Here is a 20,447-nt window from a genome sequence, read left to right on the forward strand (position 1 = left end):
CTAGGCCATGGAGCTGGTTACCAGGCTACACAGTTCAATATCCAAACATAATTAGACTAGTCTCTATAATTATGGAAGAGATGCTACCAATGCGTACTGATTTTTAGGGGGTCTGAAGGAAGCCTGTGGCAACCAGAAACCTATCAGAACTTGTTCAAGATGAGAGCAGGGATGTTAGCACATGAGCAGAAATTTTGAATGGGTAGAGGGTGCCCAAGTGCCGCGGTGGAGATGCAGCCCTGAAATGCGAATTTAGCAAGAATGGACTTTCCTCTCAGACTTCTGGTATCCCCATCTGGGTGGAGATTGAAAAAAAACAGAGCCAGTTTTCTCACAGTGTTTGGCAACTTCTGCTTCCGGACTCATTCAGAAACCCGGAAGAAGCAAGATAGATAAAACTGAAAACACCGTTTATTTTTTGAAATGACAATTGATTTTTACCCACAAAATTCAGTCTACCTCATTCAGATATGATGGGATTATAGGCAAATATCCCTAATGAATCTACTTGTATTTAAAAAGAAATGTTGTTTATTCTTGACATTCTCTACCTTAGCTTGGGGAGAAATAAAGTCTTCACTGTTTGACTTCAATAAACACAGAAAATGGAATGAGCTACAAAATTGGATTTCTTTAGTGAAAAAAAAATTAAAACACAGAAAATGGAATGAGCTACAAAATTTGGATTTCTTTAATGAAAAAAAAATTAAAGCACCGTACTGGTGAGTATTCAGTATCAGAAAAGCTTCTTTTCTCCATTAGTAAACGGAAAAACTTAGTTTTCTGAAACAGTTAATTATCGACACTATGATTAGAGGAAACACATAGGTAACTTTTCTGCTCTAATAACCATGTTTTTTAATATGATCTCAAACTTTGCTTTACTGTAGGAAAAAGATAAATCAGTCTTTAGTCTAGATATTCATATACATGTAAACTATTGTATTTTTATACTATTATTTACTATTTACACCTACCAGTATAAAATGATCTTAATTCCATGCTATGCTGCATTTTAAATGTTCTATAAACCCAAGAAACACATCTTCTAGTTGAAACAAAATTGGTTTTCCTCTCTAATTGAATCTCCTTGTCTAGTGCACTTTGCTATGACTCCCTGCTAGAAGGCTGCCTCTGTCTGCTTTCACAATTTCGAGTCACAGGATGTGGCTGCCTCAATTTTTATCTCCATCTGGCAGAACATAACCAACCTGTTTGAGCTCTCAGCTCTGACTTTATAGCAACTAAATGTTCCTTGGGTTCCTGGCCCCCCACCATCTCCATGACTCTTATTTCCTATAAAACCTTAAGTCAGTATACTTGTTTGGGGAACTGGCAGCAATGCATGACAAACAACATAAACTCGGGGCGCCCAGCCGAGCTGCATCAATGGCCAACAAGTTTCTGAGGTCCCTTTTGTAGATCCTGAGCACACCCTGTTCTGAATTAGCCTCTCCTATTCTACTGGCAGGTGTCTGGATTCAATGGGGGAGAAATATTGAGGATGGAGAAGAGAAAGGAAGGAAAGCAACAGTATCTTTTAGTTTAAAACCTGAGGATGATAGACTATCTCTTTCTTCCCTGTGCAAATGATGCAAACACATCTGTGACCCTTTTCACCATGAAACAGTTATTGTTGGTTCTAGCACATCTTACCAGAAACAGCTGCCTGACACAGTTGAACTGGTTTTAGAGAGGGAGAGGGACACACACTGTGGACCCCTATGATTAGAAGTCTCCATCAACCTATGAAATAAGGACTGAATTGCTGTTTTACCTTTGGGACAACTAGTAAATACACAGATCATTCTTACATGGAAAAAAAAAATCATGCCCTTACAATGAAAACATTTTCATATTGTTCTGTTAAGCCTTCTTAAATCTTTTTACTATTTACTGTCTTGTGGCTATAGTAAAATTCTAAAATTTGTGGATATTTCTGATCTTTTAAGTTTCTTTTTTTTTCTTTTAAGTTTCTAAAAAAAAAAAATCAATGTCCCCTTTGGTCACTTGAAACAGTAATGCATCAAACTCCCTGGTGAACAATGCTTTGTATGTCCTTCCTGGAAGCATCAAGGGTTACGTCCTTCCCAAATTGCACAATGGTACTGCTGGGGGAGTCCTAAAGAAGTGATTTCAGCGAAACCACTAGTTCCCAAGGAAGGTGATGAGCATCTGAGATTTTGCCCTCAGACCATTGGCAACGCCTAAAGGCTTGTTGGGTGGTCTTGACTGTGTGGAGGGGAGAAGGGGGCAAGGGAGGCTATGTCTAATTTGTAAAGAGCAGGGCTGCTGCTGAACGTGGTGTAACGCACGAGACAGCCCAGTTATCCAGCCCCAAACATCAATCACACTCAGACTGCATTCGTTTCACTTTAGGGAACTGAGCTCCGAGGACATCAAGTGACTGACCCAGCACCACCCAGTAGAGTCTGAGAGAGTCAAAGCAACAGGAACCGGTGACAAGGCCAAGGTTCTAAGCTTGTCCCTAAATGTCTAATCTGATACTTACTTCATTCTGTCAGGGAAATTGCTAAGAATCTTGGGGTGTACAAGAGGATTTCTGGACTAGGGTTCCTCATTTTAGGGTATATAACACAGGGCAAGTCTTAAATGATCTTGAGTTTCAGTCTTTTCACTCATAAAGTAGATGAGCTAAAATAGATGATTTCTAAAGTCCTTTTTAGTATTTCTTTACTCTAAAATTCTATAATTATATAAATAGCGATGCCTTACATTATAATTGTCTCCAAATTCCCTTCATCTTTTTTTTTTAAACATCTCTAGGAATCCTAACCTCAAAAGAAGCAGAAAATATTGCTGCTAATTTAAACAAAAGAAAACAGCGCCTAACCAATACTTGACTCTCAGTAAAGAGTGAAGGGCATGGTGGTCATGGTTTAGTCGTTAAGTCGTGTCTGACTCTTGGGACCCCACAGACTGTAGCCGATGGGATTTCTCAGGCAAGAATATTAGGGTGGGTTGCCATTTCCTTCTCCAAGTGAAGAGTGCAATAAGATTCAAATGTGTTATCTAAAAATAAAGTGAAAGGAATAAAGGCATCCTCATTGTCTATGATTTTGGTAGGAAAACAGTTTTTCTGGTCCTTTCATATCCTATGTACATATTAACTTATTTTGACCATAAAGATACAATATAAATACTAGGAAGACACAAGAAAATCAGTCATGTACTCAGCAAGATGTTGCTACCCAATTAATGGAATTTGCTTGACAGATAAAATCCATGATGTATTTCCTGAGATAAAAGTCCCCCAAAACCTTCACTGATCTTAATTCTCAGTAACTTTGATATTATAGATAAGCAAAATTAATCAGTGCTTTCATTTTCATGCTCACGCATTTAGAGCAAAAGTGGGATTAGCATTGTTTGTTACCTGCTCTATTTTGAAGACTAAAACATTCAGTAGCTTAATTGCTACAATTGTAAAAGAGGACAAGGGATTTAAAAACAAATGTATAGTTCTCCTCTGTTCACTAAAAACAAAACTATCACCTGTAACCTGTATACATAATTTTTTTTGGGGGGGTAGGAGGGTTACCATGTAACTTCTAAGTCTTAATTTTAAATCCTCTTTCTTTATTAAAAAAAAAAAGCAAATGGCATTTTTAGATGTCAGACTGCTGTTAATTTTTCCACTAGTTAATTTTTTAATCAGAATAAAATGAGCTACCATTTCTCTCTCTCTAGCTTTTTTTTTTGTACAAAAAGAATTTTAACCTGACCCATGTGCTATCATTATTGTTGACCTCTGGATGTTTTAACAACATTTTGATGAATCTTAAATCAATTAACACTCTAAAGGAAAACATCTGTGGTCCTAATACTTTTTAGAGTGGCTCTTAATACTGTTTTTATAAGGAATTTAAAATGTATTCAGTTTTAAAGAAGTCACTGAAAATTCCATAATTCACTATGTATTAAAGCAGTAGATATGAAAGTCATGTACATTTTATTAACAAACATGAGGCATGTGCATCTGTAAGAAAGGATTATCTAAAAAGTCAGCGGAAGGAAATATTTTCCTGTCCATCAAATCCAGATGTTCAGCCCATAAAATGGAAGCCTAGCAAGAGAGGTGGGCTATGGTGTCTGATACCCTTAAGAAGTGTTATTTCTGATAAAATTCATGGATAAGGAATGCCAAATTAGATTTTTAAATGAATTAAACTTTAGTTTTAAAAGAATTATAGCAATATTTTCTACATTCAATATGGAATGGAATAAAGAATGAATTAAAAGACATAGGAATTTTTTTCAGAAATAACATTATATAAATACTTTAGTTTAAAATATAAAGATTACTCTTTTAGCAAAAGAGAAAAAAAGGTAGATCCATGATAAAAATTTTCTTTCAAAAGCTGACAAAACAGATATCAGAGCAAATATTCCACAAAACCAAGGCTTTGTGGGTTGCAATGATTTTTCCTTTTCCTTTAGTCCATTAGTCTTTAGCAAATACAGATATTTGTAGAATAGTTTGATCACAAAATAAGAGTACACATTGACAGTGGCTGAATATTCCATATTTCCATTTGACTTATAGATTAATATGAGAACATTTCTTGTTTTTTAAATCAAGATTTCAACTGTTATTCCAATTCATAAAGTGAAAAACCAAAAGAGAGCTAATGATTATAGTAATAACAGAACTTCGTACTCCCTCATGGTTTTCCAAATTCTTAAAGAATTCCTTATATGACTTCATCTCATTACACTTTATGAAGTGCTTTCTCGTTCATTTTCTGTAACCACCCCATACTTAGAAAGTACATTTTGACATTTAGTTTAAGAGAAGGTATTCTGTTGAGGATCACAAAAGTCATTTGGATTCCTTGAGCATAATGCACTTTTTCATTTTGAAAATTGACTAAGCTAGATGGGAAAAACATGTAAAATTAAATTGATGTTAATAGACAATATCTTTAGTTTTACAGCACTCCTGAAAAATAGAATGTGACAAAACTGGCACAAATTTTACATTTGACAACTAAAGGTATTTTTGTGATTCTTATTTCCTCAGCTTTGAAGTTCTGCTTATACTGCATTTGACTTGTTCCACGTCCAGAACGCTGAGGTTCTATGTGCCTTTGATCTTGCACTGGCCATTCCCAGTGGTTCTTTCATCAGCACCTTCTAGATGCCCTCAATGTGGCATCGCCTTCTATTCTTAGAACAGGGATCATCTTGTATTGCAAAGGCTTTGGTGAGTTTGTGTTGAAAATGGTCTTCCTCTCTGTAAGAACCTCTCTCTCTCAAACCTGTAGACCTGTGGGTTCCATTTGTTCTCAAGTTACCAGTGAGCAAACCAGCTTCACAGCTGCTCACATGGAAAGCTGTTTCGAGTTCTCTTTTATTTAGATGGAAAGTCATTCCCTTCATTCAAACTTTTATCCTTGAAACAGTGGGTAAATAAAGTCAAGCTTGCTCCATCACTGAGCTAACATCTCTGAAAATGGACGACTTGGTGGTAGCAGGCTTTCTCACCCTACTCCTTACACACAGGTGGATGGTCTCACAGCAGCTAGGCTTTCTGATTCACTGATGCTAAAGTCACAAGCAGAATTATCTATTTCCCCTGCAGTAAGAGACTGCTTACAGTACACTGGTCCTCTTTCTCTCATTCCCTCTCCCCCAACTCCAGCCTCACGTGCACGTGTGATGAAGCAGTTGTGCCTAAACTATGCTTTATACCAGGACAAAGATACAGCAGGACCGCAAGAGAAGGCTCTGCAACTATCTCCTGTGCTGAGCCTTTTCAATGATTGCATCACTGGGATCACAAACATTCGACGTGCCTGTCTTTCAACTTAAGTGAAACACCATCCTACAAAACTAAATGTGATAATATATATATTACCTACTCTTTGCGTTTAATATTACTAATAATTCTGCTGTCCTCTATTTAGACTAGAAACCGAGGATTGTCGGAGCCTTTGTTTGAGACTCTGAGGGATTCTGAATACAGAAAATGTAGAAAGAGATGATATCAGCTTGGAGCAGGTGGCTTATCCTATCGAGTGCCAGGCACACGGGAGGGGCCCTAGGCTCCTTCCTTCTCAGCCTTTGTACCTAAAACCAGAACAACAGGGAAGGGCAGATTTACCTATTCCCTCTTAGCACAGGATAATCAGTAGCTTTTATGATGAATATCGGGAAACAAATGAACAAACACAAGTGTGAGCCAGACTTGATAATGGTAGTGTACCTAAGTTACATGAGATCACATCTAGAAAATGTTGAGAGTAGTATTTGGTCAGCACTACTTTTCCTGCTAGTTAACTACCACTGAGTACAAAAATAAGCTCCTCTAAAGATTTGCCTCTAAGAAAACCTCTAAGCCTGACATTAAGATGTTATTTGTGTATGGTCTCAAAAGGACAAATCCCAGTGTGTATGCTGCGCAGTTATCAAAGCTGTTGGGTTCTACCCAGTACAAGCCTATGGGATACCCAATGGTTTTCACGTCTCTCAAGGAAATGAAAGATTTAAAATTTTATTTAGAAGTAAGCCTCTTAAAGAGGGAGACAAATGTTATATGTTATCACCTCCGTGTGGAATATACAAAAATAATACAAATGAATCTATGTACAAAACAGAAATAGACTCATAGACACAGAAAACATACTTATGCTTACCAAAAAGAAAAGGGAAGGAGGAAAGATAAATTCAAGTGTAGGATTAACAGACACACATACTATAAATAAAATAGATAAGCAACAAGGATTTATGGTATAACTCAGGGAATAATATGCAATATCTTATAATAATCTATAGTGGAAAATAAAATATATATAACTGGACCACTTTACTATACACCTGAAACTAACACAATAATATAAATCAAGCATATTTCAAAAAAAGAAGTGACTTCAATGTAACAAATTCACTCTCAACAACCCGCTGCAACCTGTCCAAGTACTGCCTTAAATAGTGTTTAAAACTTTTTTTTATCAGTAAGCACCAAAATAAGGTTCCCACAATAGACTCAACAAAGCATTTGTTTTTGAGTTAAATTCCTAATTCATTAAGTTCTCAATATATTTTACATAGTTTTTATTTAAAAAACTATTGTACCTTTCTTTTTTAATAGCTAAGCCAGCAAGCTCTACATATGATATGTAAGATAGATATTTGATATATCACATATAACACATATATGTGATTATTTGATATAGCATATATATTTGATGCTTCTAAATATTATTATAACTTCATTCATACTTATTTTTGTGATAATATTCAAGTCAAATGGGGTTATTTGACAATAATTAGTACATTCACAATCTTTGACCAATAACCTTTCAAGAGGGGACATGAATTGGGATTTTTAATGGGATTGACTGGATTCTCATTATATGCCAGCAAACATGTTAAGCCTTTCACGATCATCACTTCTTTTTTCCAACACCCAAAGCAAAACATTGTCCATTTTCCCACTAGCTACCCCTTCTTATATTCTTCTCTTAAACCCTCCTGCCAACCCCTCTAAACACGGCACACCAGGGCTCAGACTTGAGTCCTCGAGCCTTCTCCATCTGAACATTCTTCCAAGTGTCTCAGAGTCAGTCCCTCAGCTCTGAATTCGCCCGCACACAGTGAATCACAAAGTTACAGCTCTGATCAAGACCTAATGAGCCCCCACCCTTTAAAAAAATTTATTGGAGTATAGTTGCTTACTATATAACATAATATATGTTGCATAACATAATATTATGTTAGTTTCTGTGATACAGCAAAGTGAATCAGATATATATGTGTGTGTGTGTGTGTGTGCGTGTATGTGAGTGTATATATATATATATATACACATTATATGACTGAGTAACTAACACACACACGTGTGTGACCCCAATCCTTTGTGACCCCAAGGACTGTAGCCCACCAGGTGCCTCTGTCCATGGAATTCTCCAGGCCAAAATACTGGAGTGGGTAGTCATTCCCTTCTCCAGGGGATCCTCCTGATCCAGGGACCAAACCTGGGCCTCCTGCATCGCAGGCAGGTTCTTTTCCATCTGAGCCACCAGTATATATGTCCCCTCTTTTTTGCATTTCCTCCCCATTTAGGTCCCCGAAGCGCAGTGACAGAGTCCCCGTGTTATACAGTAGGTTCTCATTAGTTATATGTAGTATCAATAGGGTGCATATGTCAATCTCATTAAATAGTCAATCCCAATAAATAGGGAGACCCCTCACGTTTAATTTAACTCCAGCTGATTTCTCCACATCTCTAGATGGATGTCTAATGAGAATTCAACATGGACAAAATAGACCTGGACTGTCTGCCTCCTCCTGGGATGTGCCCCATCTTAGTTGCTCATGGGGGGAAAAATGAGTCATTCTGCACCATGCCCTGCTTCCTTTCCACACCGCAGCGTCTCCAGACCCTGTGTGCACCTGTCCTTTCTGCTACTGTCAACACTCCATCCAGAGTCTCCCTGCTGCCCTCTCACCTGGCGCTAACTCGTCCCCGGGCTTGTCTCACCTCCAGCCTGCTCTCCTCACAGCAGCCAGGAGGGTTTCTGAAGATGGAAAAGAGGCTAGATCATTCTCTGCGTGAAAATTCCAAATGGTTCGTCTCATTGCACTTAGGGTGAGTCCACACGTCCCACCCCCAAGAGGTCCAGGGAGGCTGCCCCTTCTGTTTCTCTCCCTCTTCAGCACTCCTGAGCACGCCGTCTGTACCTGCCATACTGCAAGCTTCTGACCTCCTTTCTGGGCCTTCAACCCATCAATCGTTCGCTTTTTCCAAAGGGTCTTTGCACCTGCCAGTTGCTCTTCACATGAATCTTTATATTCTTGGCAGCCAACAAGAGCTTAACGACACTTCCTCAAAGAAGCCTTCCTTGATCACTCTGTCTGAAGGTCCATTCACCCCGGTCTGATGGGTCTCTGTCATAACACACTGCTTCACTTTCCAACACACATCAGCATCCGAATGTTCTCAATTATGTATTTGGTTTTCTGTTATCTTTCTTGCTAAGATGTAGGCTTCATGAAAGTTGTATTTACCACTATTTTTATTCCTTGTGCATTTACCTCTATGTCAGCACTTGGAATAGTTCCTGGAACACAGTAGGGGCTCTTAAAACAATTAAACCAATGAGTAAATTGTCTCATTTAAGAACTATGGCCAAGATTCGCATTGTACAGATAATGAAGCTGAGAATTTAAGAGGTGATTTTCCTCATGTTCCATAGTTGGAAAGCTCAGAATGAAGGCTAGGCAAGATGTCAAAGGTTAATTTCTTCAGCACTTTAAAAGTAGAACTTGCCTGAATCCAGCATCTTTAGTATCATCTCTTTTTTAACTAGCAATAAGCATGTTTATCTATCTGCAATATTCAACGAGTTCTTCAAACTCAACAGGAGAAAAGGTGGCAATGGCAATGTGTATGGGCAAATATAAATGGCCTTCAAAGATGAAGTTTAACTGCTAGTTACTAGTAAAGATGAAATTTACTGGTGAACAAGAAAATTAAATATTAAAAGAAAGGAATATGGGGGGGTTGCCCCTATAAACTTGGCAGAAATGTAAAAGAATGAAATAGAGTGCTGACAAGGAGGGGGTTTGAGAACTCACACATTTTAAAGCATGTATTGATAATGTCTAGGATTATCTCTTTAAAACACTTCTGTCAGGAAGTGTCAACTTCCTGACACTTCTCTTATCCTCATCTACCTCCTTCATATCATCACTTCCTCTCACAGTCAAAACTCTGAACTGGTGTCTTCCACTTTTTTATGCTTTTTTAGTGAGTATATATCTTGATCACACCTGAAGAATCAATAAACAAATTAAGAAAATAAAACCATGGACCACCGAAAAGCAGAAAGACAGGGTTTATTAGGGAAAAGTTAAAGTCTTAGTTTAGTAACCCAAAAGGGATTTAGAAACCAAAGTCTGAGGAATCAGAGTACAATATTTGGCCTGAATTATCTGATTGGCAGCCCACATTCATCATGGCAACCAAACAATAGATATATTTTTTCCTTTACTTTCCTTTAAGTTATCGTCAACTTATTCCTGGAGTAGCAAACTGTAAGAATGCTCTACCTGATTCATTTACTATGCCTCTGGGATGACTATGAAAAGATAATCCGGTGTCTACACTTCCTGGAATGAGATGAGAACTTCATATGTTTTCCATGATCAAAGCGCTTAGCAAAGGTCAAGTTACTTCCCTTGCTTCAAACTTCAAAAGCAAAAAAAGAAAAAGAAAAATCTAGATACTTCGGTAAATTATTCAATAGCTTTCACTTTATATAATATCAAAAAAGAATTAGGCATGGGGAAAATCCAGTATTTCCATTCTATCACTCAGCTCAAGTCAGAGCTGGTGCTATGTTTTTGCTAGCCACCTTTTCAAGACAATGGTAATACATCTCTTTTGCATTGTTAACATGACATCAATATTCATAGTAAAGACCAATTAATCAAAGATGTCTTTTTACTTTTCATAAGAGATAGTATTAGATCTCACTAAAGACACGGAAGTGGCTCAGAGTACAATGGCTCACTCATGTGGCTAAATCAAGTGGATGTGGATTAATGCATATTTCACACAAATCACCTCCAAGAAACTACCGACCCCTCAGTCTTGGTGCAATTTGCCCATCACCAGGCAATTTCCCTGCTTTTTAAGCTGACCACTAGGAAGGCTGAAAAAAATAACCCTAGAATCAGATAGACTCAGGCTGAAATCACAACCCTGGACTCCCCTGGTGGTTCAGTGGGAAGACTCCATGCTCTCAATGCAGTGGGCACAGGTTCAATACCTGGTCAGGGAAAGAAGAGCCCCACAGGCCACATGGCATGGCTAAAAAAAAATAAAAATTTAAAACAAGAAGTTTCAACACTTATATCCCCCACCCCCACCAACTCCCACTCCTTATGAGGGGGTGACCTTAGAAAATGACTGTGAAAGATCACCAAAAACAGTGGAGGATTTGTTCGTGTGGTGTGTGTGTGTGTATGTACATGTTTAAAATTCCTCTCCAAGTAAATATTTTATTTTCAGTTTAAATCATAAACAAACCCAAACAAATTGATACTGTTGGCTAGCTCCTCCATACATCTACCACTTTGATTGATTAAATATCTAATAATAATGTTTACAACTCAGTGGCAACGCCAAAATTTCTATAACCAAAAGCCTGCTGAAAAAAAATCTGGTTGGAATGGGGGCCTAAATGTAGCCTGGCAAGAACAGAGTTTTTATTTAAATAATGTACTATATGTAGATTTTAAAGGAATAATTTATAATTTGTAAAAGATTGAGAACATAAATAATTATTTGTTGCGAGGTATACCATTACTTTAAGGAGACAGCCTTTGAAGAATGTGGAAGATTTAGGGACTTCCTTGGTGGTCCAGGGGTTAGGACTCCATGCTTCCACCACAGGTGGCTTGGGTTCAATCCCTAGTCCAGGAAATAAGATCCCGAATGCCACAAGGTAGAACCAAAACAAAAACAAAAAAAAAAAAAGAATTTGAAAAGTTTTAAAACCTTATCTCTAAGCTGCACTGCCACTTTGAGATCACACACTACACGAGGAAAGCCACAGAATATGGTATTCCCAACTCACAGTACGGGGAAAACACTCACAAAATATTGATTAATGAATGCATGAATAAATAAATAGGTTTCGCTAGTCTGGTAAAATGAAATACTCATAAAGTGTTTAGGTGATGGGTATTGGTAACTGATTTTTATTTCCTTATGTATTGATTTCTGCACTTCTCAAGTTGTCTAGAATAATCATGGTTGATTTGCAGAAAAAAATGGGACATGCAATTTTATACACAGCATGTAACTGAAAAGAGAGAAACAGCAGGAAAGAAAGAAAGAAAAAATATGAGCAAGGATTTTAATAATTTTTTTCTTTTGTCTGTTTCTTGAAATTTTCTATCACATAGAAGTGTTACTGTGAATAATTCACTTAAGGAACAACATCAACAAAAGGATTCTATGAGTTAAGTACTTTCCAAGGACAGGGCTGGGTTGGACCATTCACCTCTCTGGGAAGTAAGTAAAAACCTGCTGAAAACCTGCCGGAGCTCACCAAGAGTAGTGAGAAACAGCCAGAGAACAGACCTCCAAGTCAGAAGAGGACCTATCCACGTGTGAAAGGGGAAGAAGACCAGAGGAAGTACAGGAGGGCTGCCCAGAGGAGGTGACCTTTGAACTAAATTTTGAAGAGCAGTTATACTTTGCCCAATTTAACATTATGGAGGGAAGAAAACATAGTGGGGGAGAGTTGCAACAGCTTGCAGGCAGGAAAACACTGTATTTTAGGAAAGTGGAAGTGACAAGAGTATACAGTGCATGTCACAAAGTGGCTCCAGACAAAGCTGAAGAAATGTAGAGGGATTTCCCTAGAACCATATGTGCTGTGCCAACTGCTTTCATTTTCCCTAAACGCACAGAGAACAGAGGAGGGCGATTGTGTGTTAGTTGCTCGGGCATGTCCCACTCTTTGTGAGCCCGTGGACTGTGGCCCACCAGGCTCCTCTGTCCATGGGATTCTCCAGGCAAGAATACTGGAGTGGGTTGCCAGTTCCTTCTCCAGGGGATCTCCCGCACTCAGGGCTCAATCCCTGGCCTCCCACGCTGCAGGCAGATACTTTACCATCTGAGCCACAGGGAAGCCCATTAGACACTTTATTCTTTTACTTCACTTGCCATTGGGTCTTGAGAACATTTTAAACTTCTATTGATTGTTCTAATCTTCTATTGATTGTTCTATCTAGCTTTTGCCCCACCAGCTAGAAAGAAGTTGGCACAAACAAACGAGAATTTAAATATAATAATGCTAGACTGTCCAACAGTCTAACAAGCATTTCTAAAGTTTCCATTGGCTAGCTGAGAAATAACGAAAACTCAAAATCTCAAAGGAAACTTGCTGAAAGAGCTCTCAATCACAAAATGGGTGTTACTAATAGAAGTATCAACACAAAATAGATCTGATGATGGCTAGTACTGCCCAAACTAAAATTTGACAAAAGTGAAAAATTATATCACATAAATTGCACTGTATGTGACTTTGAAATGTGAAAAAAAAAAAAGAAAGAAATCAACAGTGTCTAAAACTGCACACAGGAAATGTTGTTTCTGGCTACAAAGAAAATTTAAAGCCTTTTGGGGGAATTTAGATTTGTATTGCTTGACAAGAAAAATTATACTTAGAAAAATAATAGGGCTTCCCTGGTGGCTCAGTGGTAAAGAATCTGCCTGCAATGCAGTAGACCTGGGTTTGATCCCTGGGTTGAGAAGATCCCCTGGAGAGGGCATGGCACCCCACTCCAGTATTCTTGCCTGGAGAATCCCATGGACAGAGGAGCCTGGCAGGCTGCAGTCCATGGGGTCACAAAGAGTCAGACACAGCTGAGCAACTAAGCACGTGTATTGCTTGACAAGAAAAATTACACTTAGAAAAACAATAGCCATAAAGAAGAAATTCCCACAGGCATAAACTATAATCAGTAAATGTAATGTGAATAAAAATCAACTCATGAATTTAATAACAACTATAAAAGCTACATGAAAACTGATGCTGTTGAACTTTAGTTCAGTAAAATGAAAATGGAAAAACTGGTAATGATTCAATTAAGTTATATAAAAAATACTCACAGAATTAAATTGGCTTAATGGAGGGAGATTTTTGTGTGAAATCTGTTTTCAACTGATGCTGTTGAACTTTAGTTCAGTAAAATGAAAATGGAAAAACTGGTAATGATTCAATTAAGTTATATAAAAAATACTCACAGAATTAAATTGGCTTAATGGAGGGAGATTTTTGTGTGAAATCTGTTTTCAAGGAAAACTCAAAAATGTTGGTATAATGTTTATAGTAATTGTTAACTAATTAAATGTTTATATTCATAAATGTTGAGTCAAAACGCCCCTGAGATCAAAATCACGGGATCAATATGTTCTCTATCCCACTGGGAAGCACTGAAGAAGGGATGAGCAAAGGTGAGTTTTGCCTTTTACAAAGATAGTCCTAGTGGGGTCTGAGGAGAAGCAAGGTTCCAGACTATGGTTACAGTAAAAAATAAGAGTCTGGAGCAGAGTTGTGATACAGAATGGATCTGCAAACCATTGAAGAAGTAGAATCCAGAGGATTTGCAAACCTCTAAAACAGGACATACGAAATTTAAAACATTCAAAGATTCCTAAGGGTTTATTCCTCTGCCACACAGACTCCAACGTCATCTTCTCAGATTCTCAAAGGAAGAGGTGTGACTTGGATCCATGTTTCAATGGGGAAGAGCTGTGTGTGCATGGGATTATAAATGAAATTTCCAACTTTGCAGAGGATCTCATCATTGTCAAAGCATTTTGACAAGTATTAACACTTTTCACGCTGATGACAGTTTATAGATGAGGAAACTGTGGATCAGAAGTGGAAAATGATTGGACCCAGATGATACAATTCATAGAATGTGATTTCCAATGTATTTCTCATTCCACCTACCACAGTCTTCTCCAACTTGGAATGGGTCCTGACTCACTTCCTATGATGCTTAATATTTCTCTTTTATCAGTAAACGAAGGATTGCTTTTTTTTTTCTTTAAGTAGATATATTTAAAATACAGTGACCACACTTTATTCCCTTGATATTGTCCCTTTGATAATATCTCAACACCATTACTTATACATGTCTCTAATCCCTTTTCATGACTTTCGGGATGTTTTTTTAATTGACTATACAGAGATTCTTCTTATCCATCAGGGATTTTTGCTAGCTGCTCATTTCCTAACACACCAGAGCAGAACGTTGAGATGCCCTCAGCCCTTAGACTCTGCTCCAGAAGATCACTTTTTCAGAGGGTTGATGAATTTCCTATAATCAGCCACATTTTGTTTGAAAGTAATTTTTCTAATATATAAATGACAATTATTTTCGTTTAGATATCATGACACGTAGTTACAACTTTATCACACCTGCAATAGACTTACAGGAGAAACTGAAGTTTTAGTGAAGCAAATTTTTTTCACTTCAGATACGTGCGTCTCATTTTTAACAGGAAATGAATGTTTACTCTTTCAACACTGTATAACTATGCACCATAAAAGATGTTAAAGTTTGCTTCAGTTTGGGTCATCAGTAAAAAATCTAATAGAAGCATTGATAATCTTCCTGCTTATCTTTTCAAAAATGCATCAGTGGAAGATACAGTGATTGGACATGAATGATTCTTGAATATTTCACTAACACTGCCTTTCTGTTTACTTACGTTTGTCCCAGCTGAAAGAGTAGGAAGATTTTCATTTCTTATTTTTTCTTGTTTCTGTTGTTATATCTTAACACATAATATTTTGCTTACAAGAGCCATTCCCCAAACTCTTGACAGACTGAAATTTAAGCAATATATATTTAAAGGTTAAAGGAATGCATATCAAAGATTTTAGGAAATACTTAAATATTTTCTAATCTAAATATTGGTTGGGTTATCTGTGTACAAAAAATCTAATAATTTCTATAATATTTACTTCCATGTGTTTCAGAACTGTATAGAAAGTGATATCACATGGTATTTTTAAGTGAATAGCCTGCCATATTTTTTTTCTTTATCCTTCCATAAGACTACTATCTTGTTTTTTTTTTTAACTGAAGTACAGTTGATTTATAATATTGTTTTAGTTTCAGGCGTACAGCAAAGTGATTCGGTGATTTTTTTTTTTTTCAGATTATTTTCCACTATAAATTATTACAAGATATTGAATGTAGCACCCTATGCTATACAGTAAATCCTCATTGCTTATAAGACTACTACTAATATCTTTATGCTTGTAAATGTCATAGCATTAATTCTTTAGTGATAGGCAGCTTTGATGTGGTTGGGTGTCTTATAATGAAAAAAACTATTTAGACAAGATTAAAATTAAGTTTAAACTGAGGTTAGGTTAAATTTCCATTGTCTTCTCTCCTAACAATTCCCATAAACTTAGAAGATGACTGAAAATGACCAGGTAACTGCCCTGAAGACAAATTTCTTTCTCTGCACCATTGCCTTACATACACAGGGTCTGAAAACAAAACCTTGCAATATTCACACTGGACTTTCAGTAACAAATTTGATCAACCTGACTACAAATCTCTGCTCTTAAGCAGCTCAGACTGAAATTCAGTGTCAGATTATCTAGGAAGAAGTGATGGTCAGACTCCAGGCTTTCTGTGCATCCCGGTGAAGCTGACAGGGTAAGCAGTCTTCTACCTGCCCCTGGAAACAGCCCCAGGGCTCTAGGTCAAGGGCCGTCCACGCCAGCGTGTGTAAAAGCCGGACAAGACCCCAGGTGTCTTGTACACCTGCCACATGAGTCCCTCCCTTCCTAGTTCCTACTTTTTGCCCCAAGGACATCTGGATTTGAAAAACAAAACTGATCCATCAAATGAAATGGCTCTAACAAGAATGTCCATAAGAGCATCAAGAAAAATTTAGGAACAATATTCTTGAACACTGGATTTTTAAGAAATCAGAGGCTTTTTCCCCATAAAAAGTAGAATGATATGAAAGAAGGAAATTGGAGGAGGGGGGGCGGAGGGGAGTAGGCAACGCCTGTTAAGATTTAGATCTGAAATTATTTTATTGTTCATTTTATCAAACAGCCTCCATCTTTCCACTAGTTTCTTCACCTTATATTTCTCCTCTTTCTGTCTTTACTTTTTTTTCTCATCTCCTCCCCTCATTTCCCTATTATTATAATCTGCAGATATGTCCAAAAAAAAAAAAAAAACCACCCATTACTTTTTCAGCACCTGGGAAGAAATCAAGCACAGATGATACAAAAAAGATGGTTCCTGCTTCCATGTAAGTTACACCAGCAAGCATGCTCTGATTGGTAAATAGTAATGCCAACAGCAACAAATTGAAACAGTAAATGAAACACAGTTTCATTTTTCATACTAGGAAGGATGATAAAATGTATAGAATCATGGTGGAGATATTTTGTGGCAAGAGTGATGACAGAGAGTTTTAGAGGGGAAATAGGATTTACACAGTACCTTAAAGGTCTGGAGCAAGTGTAGAGAAGCAGGGTGTTGAAACTGCCTCCTGCTTGTTCTATTTTAGTCCATCATAAAATGAAAAAGTATCCCTGCCCAGCTCCTATCTCCCTGAAGAGTCAGGTGCCCTGGCAGTGAGTTTAGAATGTAAACCAAGGCAATGAGAAGATGTGGAGGGTTTTTTCCTCTTTCATCTTATATTTTTAAAGCTGTAGGGTGTGAAAAGAAATGGACAGATGAGGAAATCGTTACAACACTGAGTGTGAAAAGTGTTAAAGACGAGAATTAAAAGGATGGCAATGGAGATGAAGAGGGGAAAGATTTTGGAGATCTTTATAAAGTAAAATGATAGGACTTGGGGACCATTTAAATATACATATTTCAGAATTTCTCTTTTGCAAAAAACGCAAGGTGATAAAACAAGATTTCATTTAGGAAAGGAGGTAGGTTCACCCGTGTAAAGGGTGAATCTGGAGATGGAGAATGAAGACCATCAGTACACAGCATGTGATGATAAGGAACTCTGAGTTTAGAAACAAGAATAAAACTGGCCGAAGATTGAAGCCCGTAGAACCACAATGTTTAAAAGCAGACAAATACGGAGAACCAGTAGACAGATGAGAAACCAATATATACTCACATATATGTTTGTATGTATAATGAAATAACTAACACATATTGCATATATAGCCCACACATGTATAACTAGCCTGTTAGTGTGTATGTGTGTGGGTGTGAACATGCAGAAGCATCTACATTCTTACAGAGGTTAACTGTCACTGGGAGAAGGACACCAAATAACCCAGAGCACAGCAAAGACCTAGCTCAGTGCTGAGTGCTCTGACTCTGCGCTCAGTCTCCTGGGGCAGGGGTGGTAAAGGAGAGCAGACCCCTAACCTCACCTGACCTTTTCCCTCACCAAACGTGTTTCAAATTCTAGCAATAATAAGGATCCCAGGCGGATGTGTATTAGGAAACATACTTTCCAAAAATCAGTACATCTTCATCCCCACACCCCCAAATCTCTACATTGTATTTAGACCTTTAATAGGATTACCAATCCAATTCCGTTCACAATTAGACTGAACTCCCACAAGTGTGCAGGGCAAAGTACACATTTGTAACATGAGCTATTTATTTTCTGTCGATGGAAAAATGGAAAATCATGTCCAGGAAACGACTCTTAACCGTTATGATTCATAACTCACGTAACTCCTGCATTCATGGCTGTGATGGTACAAAGCTGTAACCTGGCCGTACTTTTGTCCAAGCCAGGGATCATTCATCTCTACCTGCATTCTGAACCATCTCTCTCCCCTCGAATTATTCAGAAAATTTAAACAAAATGTTGGTTTCCTGTTATCTCAGCAAAGAGGCACAGAGCAAAGTGATTACTGACTTTTATGTAAAACTCAACCTAGCATTGTTACTGCTCTGGGAAAGTTGATCTTTGCCAACATTTATATTTTAGAGATTAAATAAAATATCCAAGTTGTGCATCAATTTATCCATTGATGTCTCTCTCCATCTAGCTCTATTTCTTTATGTGTTTAGAATGCACAATATAAATTTGATGCCTAGTATTGCTTATAAACATTAAACTCAATTTAACACGTTCAAATAAAACATATACTCCAGTTCACAGCTTGCGAATAAAAGAAAATATATCATTTAAAGAATTAATAATTCCAAAGTTATGCAGTGAATCACAAAATCTCTCTTGGGACTTCAAAGTATGATAAACAAGATTTGCACACCTAAATAATTATATCTATTTTTTTCCCAAAAAATGAATATATGTTACAGGAAGACTAGAAAAATGTTTGCCCTCAGTGTTTCTCTGAGCAGTTCAAGTTAAAACTTGGTCTTTCAAAATAAATCTTTGTATGCCTATCCATTTATCTGTGTTACAAACTATTCAACAAAATTGGTTTAAAGGTTTCTAGATAATTTAATGCTCTCATTTTGAATACAAATTCAAAGATGTTTCTTATAGTAAAAAGTCTTAACAGGCGAAGTTGAAATTTTTATGGTAGTTTGCTCTATGACCTACAAAATATCTCATTTAGAAAGTTTTGCAACAGTTTCTGAGTTTTAATGGAAATTTACTCTGACACGATAATATACATATTACCTTATAAAAATGATTATTCCTTATAATCCTTTAATTGTGATAACCAGCTTCATAGGAATGGTAACTTAATAAACATTTTCTGTATAAGGCAAAATGCTATATCTATATAAAAAATATTTAATCCATTTTTGCAGTTAAATAAAAAAAAAATCTACACACTGCTTTCTATTGTCTTTAGTTTCACAGAATGTAAATTAACAATGTAGCATGTTCAGAAGAGAACTTCTGTCCTGCCTTTTAGAGAAAAGGAGAGTGGTGGAAAATTTTTTAAAAAGGCATTTCAAAGTGAATTACAATAAGCAAGATTTTTTAAAATATGTTTCCCATTTTTAACTTATTTAGAAATCTGCAAAAATACCATTTCAAATATCCTTTCGATAATTAAAAAAAAAAAACTTTCGATCCCGCATTGTAAGAAGTCATACTAAATATCAACCAAAATGCACTCATGACCCAAACTGAAACCGTTCGAGAAATGTCCACTAAGTGGACCAGAAGTGTGCACAGATGTGAGAGCTGAAGAGAGGCAGGAGCCCCAGTCAGTTACACTTTCCTATAGAATGCATGTTTGCATGATTCTTAGGAGTTTAAGTATTTTTATCTCGTCAAGGCTGTAAGATTTACCCAGCACCCAGGAAGGGCGGTGGCCCCGTAAGACTATTCAGAGGAAATAATCATTCAGAGGGTTGTAAGGAACAAAAATCTTAATTTAAAATACATTTTGTGATAAAAATTTTGCAAAAAGTTACTCTTTAATTCAATATCCAAATTTGTTAAAGTACCATACAATTAAGTATTCAACAAAATATTTTGGGCATAATCAAAATTTGAGGAAGCAAACCCCCGGTCCGAAAAGAAGGAGTGGTTTGTGTGCAAGCAAAACCATATTATGAATTTTTTACAAATGCAGTTTTTGTTAAAAAGACCAAAATTTAGTTTTTTGGTCATTCAGATATCTTCAGACTTTCAGCACTGCTGTTGTAATATCCTTGAACAGTTTGTAAACCAAGATACAGATAGGCAATGTTTGCCTTTGGAATCGTGATTTTTGGGGCCAAACATGTATGCCTTTTTAAACAGAAACAATGTATTCTGTCACCCAGGGAGCCATGTCTCCCCGAGGGACAACGACCTTGACCGTTTTACAGCAGGCTTCCTCATCTTTAGTCACCAATACTTCACTTGCTTTTATGTCTATTTCAAACCAATGTCCTTACACACACACACACACACACACACACACACACACGAATAACTAAGGAAATATGAATTTCCTTGT

The 20,447-nt window shown here is 37.1% G+C and overlaps 1 protein-coding gene across 7 annotated transcripts in view; it reads right to left on the bottom strand.

Annotated features, from left to right (window-relative positions):
* Positions 1-20,447, bottom strand: part of PTPRC (protein tyrosine phosphatase receptor type C) — a 121,336-nt gene that overhangs the window by 100,579 nt on the left and 310 nt on the right. The window lies entirely within an intron of this gene.

Source organism: Odocoileus virginianus, chromosome 11 (assembly GCF_023699985.2).
Source record: "Odocoileus virginianus isolate 20LAN1187 ecotype Illinois chromosome 11, Ovbor_1.2, whole genome shotgun sequence".
Taxonomy (NCBI): Eukaryota; Metazoa; Chordata; class Mammalia; order Artiodactyla; family Cervidae; genus Odocoileus; species Odocoileus virginianus.